The sequence below is a fragment of the Phoca vitulina genome, unplaced genomic scaffold (genome assembly GCF_004348235.1).
Source record: "Phoca vitulina isolate PV1807 unplaced genomic scaffold, GSC_HSeal_1.0 scaffold9, whole genome shotgun sequence".
Taxonomy (NCBI): domain Eukaryota; kingdom Metazoa; phylum Chordata; class Mammalia; order Carnivora; family Phocidae; genus Phoca; species Phoca vitulina.
This window is the reverse complement of record NW_022589712.1, coordinates 1,269,345-1,278,222: the sequence shown is the minus strand read 5'-3', so window position 1 is coordinate 1,278,222 and position 8,878 is coordinate 1,269,345.

The following is an 8,878-nucleotide window of genomic DNA, read 5'->3' as shown; positions in this document are numbered from 1 at the left end:
GGTTTCCGGGCGGGGGGAGTGGGGGCTGCACAGAGATGCACAGGGGAATTCCTGGGGTGCCAAACCCTTCTCTATCTTCCTGGTAACGGTGTTTACATACGTGCATACATTTGTCAAAACACATCCAACTCTATACTTAAGAGGAGTGCGTTTTACCTTACGCAAGTTCTATCTCAGTCGTGTTGATTTAAAAGTAAAAATAAGAAGCAGGACAGTAAGCTGGGGGACTCACTTCTATCCTGTGGAGTGAGGGGCCGGCACCAGGGAAGGGGCTTCGTCACGCCACCAAGCGATTCTGTGACACCAGCTGGGGGTCCTACAGTCCCACTCAGTTCTGACTCCGTCTACCTGGAGGCAGCTCAGACCCCACAGGTTAGGGGCTCAGATCCATACACTCCGCCCCCCCTCCACCTGTCACACAGTCCAGGAGCTGGGTCCCTGACCCACTGGCTATAGATTGGCAGTTCCTGCAACCTCCTTTCCAGGTCGGATTAATTTGCTGAAGAAGCTCATTGAACTCAGAGAAACATTTTACTTACTAGGTGATAGGTTTATTATAAAGGGATGTAACTCAGGAATGGCCAGATGGAAGAGGTGCACAGAGCGGGATGTGGGGAGGTGCTCATAGCTTCAGTGCTCTTCCCAAATCTCCACTTGTTCACCAACCTGGAAGTTCTCCAAACTCCACACTTTTGTGGTTTCATGGAGGTTTCATTACACAGGCACGGCTGATCCAGTCATGGGCCATTGGTGATTGAATCCCACCAAGGTCAGCGGGTAAGACTGAAAGGTCCAACCCTCTAATCACATGATTGGTTCCCCTGGCAACCTGCCCCCACCCTTAGGGGCTTTCCAAAAGTCACCTAGTTAACAGAACAAAAGACAAGTTTGTCACTCTCTTCACTTGGGAAATTCCAAGCGTTTTAGGCGCTCCATACCAGAACAGGAGAAAAACCAAATATACGTATTTCTTTGACAAATCACAGTATCACAAATTCTGAGCAAGATTTTAGTTGCTCTCATGGAATGTGATTTACTGTGGTCCAATTCCATTCAATTATGGAAGCTTGGGCTTTTCCTTCGAACCCACGATGCACCTGGTTAGAAGATTTTCACCCTCTTTTTGGGGGCAAAGCATCCTAATACTCTGAGATGTTCGGAAGATTGGGTAATCAGAAGGAGCTCTGAGAAGGGTCTGCGCCATATCCACACTGGAGGAAATAACACTTGAAATAAATTGCCGGAGACATCATTACTGACATGTTGAAGCTTTAACTAAATTAAAGATAATTTTTTTGAATTAATTATAAATGCGTGAAATTAGCCTTCTTCTCTAGGCACATGATCTCTAACGTGACGATTCCCCTGCAAACTTCATTTGCAAAATGTTTTAAAGTTTATTAAGCCCTTTGACAAATATTCTGTCTTGATACAATCATTTCATTACCAAATTTTGGATGTCTGCCTGTCTCTCTCTCTCTCCTGTCTCTCTGAGTCTAGCTGACTGGCATGCTTTCTTCCTAAGTCTTTGTAATGATGTTTACTGTGACATTAACTGTAATGAAATAACCAAAGCACAGGCAGAATATGGCTTCAATCATGACATTTAAACATGCTGTGGAAAAAAATCACTTTGCATATTATTTGCTTTGCCTTTTATTTGCTATTTTCAAAAGCTAAATACTGCATTTAAAAAAAACCGAGAGAGCGAATGTTGACAAGTATTATACAAACATCTCTGATCTTTCTACTTAATAGTTATATTCCCATCTGGCAACAGAGCGAAACCTATTGAATGGACAAGAAGAGAGGAAGACTGCGGGTGTCTCTCTTCGGTCATCAGTGAACGGCCAGCAAGCAAGGTGCCCGTCTTTCCACAGAGATGCCTGTTTAGTCTCCAAAGAGTTAACTCCATTCATCATAATAGGAGCGAATATTGAGGCCATTTTGCACTTCTCTGTACCTGTAACAGCTTACACATAAGGTATTCCTATTAGATTTTACAAATGGCACCAGGAAATTTGCAAGTTCTGGGAGACCGAGAGTTCCGTTTTCAATACCAACCCCGTGTATACTTTCAGTATGTTTGGTTAAAAGCATTAAAAATATAACGTACTCTTCTCGCACTTTTTAAATGGAAGGCATCAAAATAATAAATGTTTTCATAGGTGTTTGTAGGTGTGAACATCCATTCTTGGGCGATGCTGTAACTTAACACACATTCTGTTCTCATTTCTGGTTTACTTTTCCAGACTTCTGGTTCTGGCTGCTGCGGGACATTAGCTGTAGAGAGTGAGGCTGCCTCGAGAACACTCACCTCATCTCTCTTTGTGGCTCCTCAGTTTCTGTGACTTGAGGGTCTGGCACTCGGCTCCGCGCCCACTCCCCGCGTCACCGCCGTGCGGGTGCTCCCGGCAAGAAGCTGTCGCGGGCCGGGCCTTCGCTCCTGGACCCTCGTCTGTCCCAGGGGCGCAGACGCGCTCTCTGACCCCTCGCCGGCTGCCCGTTCCAGGGAGGACGGTCCGCAGTGTCACGGCGCCCATGGCCCTGGTTTCCCGGTTATTTCACAGCCCCTGCCCCAGGACGGGTTTCGTGACGCTGCCGTTCGCTTTAGCCCTGGACACACATGAAAAACCCAAAATACCCGATCATATTGTTATTTGTGTTTACATGACAGTTTCATGTGGGCTTGCATTCACTTTTATTCGTTTAATGTATCATAAACTATGAATTGATCCTAATATTCGAAACTGCCCTCTCTCCACTCTCAGCCGGCAGCTTCACTACAGTGTTTCTTTAAACTCTGGGTTCCTCGGTTCTTTTGCAAGACCAAATTTTCACGCAGTGAGGTTTTCTTTTAAGAGTATAACTTTGATCCTAAGTGCTTTCTCTAATGTTAGTTTCCAGAATTAAGAAACTATTTGTATATATAGAGAGATTTACAATGTCTCTCAGCTGTTTGACCTTTCCTGTGTTTATTTTAGAAAGTCTCCTGTCAATCAACTTTCATTGCCTTTGCCAGCTTCCTTCTGTTTAGTCTAATCGAGCTGAAAAATACAAATTAACCAGGTTCAAGTGTATATAGCAATCCATCATATAACAAGTAAAGGTGAAATCTCCAACTGATGAGGGAGCAGAAGGCAAGCTGAGGGCCAAGCACAAGCTGACACCCCACAATCCGCCCCCCCAGGTGGGATACGTGTGACATTCCTCAGGCCCTCCTGGCTGCCCTAGGACAAGGAAAAGGGAAAACGCATGGTTAACTGATAGAGATCACAGTCCTGCAGGACAGGAGTCTCCATCAGCTTGCAACTGTGTTAGTGATTTACAAGAAAAAAGCAACCTCCAGAAACCTATAGACTCCATTTCCTGGAGCCCTAACATCACCCTCCCCTCCATAGGGTAGAGAATCTCCTATCATCAGTCTCCCTCATAACCGCAGTGCAGCTGTCCTGCCCACAGGTCCTGTCATAAAAAAACACCTTTATGCCCCGAAGACATCTCAAGAATTCTTTGGCCATCGGCTCCCTACGCCACCACTTCAAACCACATTACAATCGGGGAGAGATGAATGGTTTGGGATGACGATAAATTTAGAGCTATATACCTCACACGATATCTGAAATAAATTTCATACAAGAGTAAATGTATAAATGTTATAAAGCATTTTTCTTTCCCTGGCAATACGGTAGATTAGATACGCTGGGTAAGTCTACCAGTACAATCTCTTAGGTATTCTGAATTCACACACGCGCTCTCATGCATTCGCACATACACGAGCACACGTGTATACACAACGTATCATATTATATGCAGTTGAAACATTGTGAGAGAGACTCAAAGCTGAAGCTAGAGAGCTCAATACAGCCCGAAGCCTGTTCTCCCCAGACAGCAGTGGCCAAATCCAACAAAACCCGCCCGGCTAATGTTTAATATTGTTAGTTATACAGAAATGTAGTTTAATACTGCATTTGTGACTCTGGCTAAGTTGGCATAACAAAGATCAGATACTCTCTCTTGCCTTAAGGTTGAAGAAAAAGAAAAAAAGTCAAAATATATAAAAAGAAGAGTATTCAGCTTGTAGCCTGGGCAGTGATCTCTGAGACAGGAAACAAATGAGGGGAACCTGCAGGTGCCCCAGGCGGTGGGCGCGAAGACTGCTTCCTGCAGCACCTGGGGGGGGGGAGCCCCAACACCACCCTGGGATCCCCTGGAGCTGAGGGGCAGGAGGACACAGAGGGCAGAGGACAGGAGTGGACAGCTGCAGGGCACAGCTCTGGAGAGATCCTCAAAGGATTTTTTTCTTTTCTTTTTTCTTTTTTTTCTGCAACTAAATAAGGAACAGACCTTTGTGAGCAAGCTAAACTCCCTGAGGCCAGGGAACAGAGCATTTTAGAACAATCACTCAAAGTCATAAAGGAGGAGGATGGCTCACATCCCCGTGCTCAGAATTAAGAAACTCCAAAATATGTGGGGCAGCAAATTAAATATTCGGAAGGGCATTGCTTCAGTAGTGTAAATAATTAAATAGGCTAAATTACATCCAGAATCAAGTCTGACTTGGTCCCACCTAACAAAACTCAAAAGCTAGCCTTGAAAAAATCAAACTGTCTTAAGTTTGCTGTGTCTCAGTTCCAGCCACAAAAACATCTAATATTATACAAAAATTCAAGTCCCAACAAGGTAAATTGACAATGTCTGACATCCAGTTAAAAATCACCAGTCATGGGGCACCAGGGTGGCTCAGTCGGTGAAGCATCCGCCTTCAGCTCAGGTCATGATCTCAGGGTCCTGGGATCCCTGCTTCAGGATCATTGCTCAGTGGGGAGGCCGCCCCTGCCTCTGCCCCTCCTCCCACTCGTTCTCTCAATCTCTTTCTCTCTCTCTCTCTCTAAAATAAATAAATGAAGTCTTAAAAAAATCACCAGTTATGGGGCGCCTGGGTGGCTCAGTTGGTTAAGCGACTGCCTTCGGCTCAGGTCATGATCCTGGAGTCCCTGGATCGAGTCCCGCATCGGGCTCCCTGCTCGGCAGGGAGCCTGCTTCTCCCTCTGACCCTCCCCCCTCTCATGTGCTCTCTCTCTCTCTCTCATTCTGTCTCAAATAAATAAATAAAATCTTTAAAAAAAATAAATAAATAAAAAAAAAAAATCACCAGTTATGTAGAGAAATAGGAAAATATGATCCATATTTAGGTCATGACCCATACATATGTATATGTATATGTATATTTTAATCAGAGCCAGCAAAGATACAGATGCGCCAATTAGTGGACGAGAACACGAAGTAGCTGTTATCTTGTCAATACACTCCGTGTGTCCTAGAAGGAGGCCGGCAAAAGTTGGCCCAGGGGACAAATCTGGCTGCAGACTGTTTTTGTAAATCAAGTTTTATTGGAACATGACCATGTCTGTTCATCTGCGGAGTGGCTATGGCTGATTTCATGCCACGAGGGCAGATTTGAGTAATTTCAAGAGAAACTCTGTGGCCTGCACATTTTACAGTAGTCCCTTCCTGCTCACCCTGTGTCCCAGGAGACGAAAGGGAGCATGGATGTGTCAATGAACCAAGCAGGGCCCATTTCAAACATTTAGCAATAAAACATACAGCGTCTGTGATTTAAAAATACAGTGGTTAGATCAATAACTGATTAGACGCTGAAGAACTTAAGAATATATTCAAAGAAATAATGGCCCTAACATTTCCCACTTCGATGAAAACTATAATGATCCACAAAGCTCAACAATCCTGAAGCAGAAGGGGCTTGAAGAAAGTGAAACCAAGGCATGTCCTGATCTAATTGCTTAAAAGGAGTTAAAAGGAGAAAATATTAAAGCACCTAAAATAAAAACAGACATATCAGAGGACAAAAATAAGTATGACAATGGAGTTTTCATTGGGAATGATGCAAAACAGAAGACCTAAAACATGCTTATGGTCCTGAATTTAAAAATAAACTGTCTACTTAGCATCCTATGTCAACAAAAATTCAACAAACACAGGGGAGAGTAAAGACATCTTTAGACATAAAAAAGTTGAAGAAATCTAGCAGTAGCACGCTTGCCCTGCACAAAACATGAAAAGTCCTTTAGGCAGAAGAAAAACGTGATTTGTGGGAAAAATAAAATACTTTTTATGTATCAAATATTAAACAAATAATTGACTTTTTAAGTACAAATCATAGCAATGCATGACACAGGTCATGAGACCTGTAGAAGTAAAAGTCTGGTGTCAACAGCACAAACCCAGAAGACAGGACAGGGACTCTGTTTTGTAGGATTCTCACACTGCCCAGGACGCCAGGTAATTCCTGCAGGGAGGCTGAGCTAAGTAGCAATGGTAAATGCTAGCACAAGGCTAGAAAACATTTCAATCCTAAAGAAGTTAATAAAAGAGAAGAAAGGAAAGAAAGAGTGAACAAGACAAATGGAAAATGATGTGGGGAACAAAAGCAGAAGGAAATGTAGACAAAGCTAAATTTGCTTTTAGATGTTAGGAAAGACGTTAGGGTTCAAAGCTGACAGCCCAGAAAGAATTCTTGAGACGTCTTTGGTGCAAAGAGGTGGTTTTATTAAAGCACAGGGACAGGACCCATGGGCAGGAAGAGCCGCACTGGGGTCATGAGGAGTGGCCCATCATATACTTTCAAGTTGGGAGGGGCTTAGGAAAGCGTAAGTCTCTAAGGAATTTGGAAGCAAGGTTTCCAGGACCTCGAGGGGGCTAGCTGTTGTTGGGAAAATGTGATTTATTACTGTCTAATAAAACCTGAGTCGTGAGACCCTTCAGATGTATATCGGTGGGTCATATGCTTGGGGGGTGATTGCCAACACGTATCTTGGGGGGTTAGAGATAAAGGAAGTTTCCAAAGGAATTTGTGTATGTTAAAGTAGACTTACAGGGTCCTGGGGTCACGCTTAGATTGCCTTTGGCCCTTAGCAAAGTATTAACATCGAGGCAGTTAGTTCCCTGGAGGAAGGTCCCTCTGCTGTTTCAAGGACTTGTCACTGGGCTGTAGGGAGTAAGGACATTTAATAATTTCTCTTGTGCCTTTGTTCCCACATCACTTATAACCTGCAGCCCACTGACAAATCCTTGAGGCACGCAGAGCAGAACCTTCCTCCAGGAAACTCCCAACTGTCTTCATGCTGATGCTTTGTTAGAGGGAAAAACAACCTCAGCTTGACAAGAGCCAGGCCTCCTGGATCCTGTGAGTCTTCTTTAGCAGATCAAAGTCCTTTTGGAAACTTCCCTTTGTCTTTACCTCCCCAACCCCAAAGGCTCTAATCAGTTGCTCCTCGCAATCCTGGGGCAGCAGCTCTTTCTGCCCACGGGTCCTGTCCCTGTGCTTTAATAAAACCACCTTTTTGCACCAAAGACATCTCAAGAATTGTCCCTGGGCTCCGAACTCCAACAATTTCCTACATCATTTGTCGTCCTTATGTGGGGGCTTCAAGTCTTCTCATCTGGACTCTGAGCTTCAGTGCAAACTTGGTGAGTACTTTCCTCTTCCTTTACCTTCATTTCGGGAGTACGGTCTTCTTGGAACACGTCCATGTCTACTGCTCAGCGTGTACCATTGGCCCCTCCCCCTCCCCTCGCCATCAAAGAGCGAACAGCACCCCCGGACTTACACCACCCACTTCAGGTCTCCCCCCCTCATGCCTCAGATAAAAATTGACAACGGGGAACAAATTGATTGACTTTGAAGTGGCCCCAAGTGGACTATAATTAGGTATTTAAACTAATTTAAGTTGGTTGGTTTCAGATAGACATGTCTTTAGAGTTATCAGCATTAAATACGAAATTTTTTATTCTTCCAAGGTTTATGAAAGATCAAATAAGCTCGTGTTATCTCTGTTGCAATTTGTCAGCAAAAAGATGACTTAAAATATTGGTTAATTTTGTCTGTCTCAAAGTTTTCATGGGTCATTTTGGTAACCTAACACTTTATAAAGTTTTGCTTGGATGATAAATTGGGATTGAATTCATTGGAGGTCTAGGCCTTTTCCAAGTGAGATAAAATACTAAAACACTGATTACTGAACATAGGTTTGTGTTTTTGGCTTCTTATGCAGAGAAACTAAGGATATTTGGTTCTATTGGTAAACATGCTTTGTGTTTAAATGTATTCATAAATTCACCATACAAAGAATTCTGGTGTTTGGGCGCCTGGGTGGCTCAGTCGTTAAGCGTCTGCCTTCGGCTCAGGTCATGATCCCAGGGTCCTGGGATCGAGCCCCGCATCGGGCTCCTGCTCCGCGGGAAGCCTGCTTCTCCCTCTCCCACTCCCCCTGCTTGTGTTCCCTCTCTGTCAAATAAATAAATAAAATCTTAAAAAAAAAAAAAAGAATTCTGGTGTAATAGTTCACAATTGGTTACTACTTGGTTTCCATTGGAGATTAAGGTTTCTAAGAGTGCAAAATTCTGTAGTTAAGACTGATGAGACTATGGGAGGCAACTCTGTAAGAAAGATCTAAGGAACAGGAATGCATTTTTGTCGAAGGTAAAAGAAAGTAATTTTGTCCTAAAATGAGATTGGCTGTTTGGAGAAAAATGGCTTGGGACAAAGTCTGAATGCAAAAGAAAGTTGTAGAAGGTTCATGAACAGAAATCTGTGGAAAGGAATCTTATGTGTGGTCAGAAAGGATAAGGTTGAAATGAATGGATTTTAAAAGTACACTGGTGTAAGATTGAAATTCTGCTTTCTCTCTGTTCAAAAACAAGCAAAACACAACAAAATGTTCTTGAATTGTTGGTCTGCTCTTGAAAAGAAAATGTAAAAAAGGTCTTTTCTCTTTTATCTGCCCTGAATAGCAGTTTCTATATTTTGTCTTTATCAGGTCTTTGATGACCTAGTTAAAACTTCTCAGTATTAAAG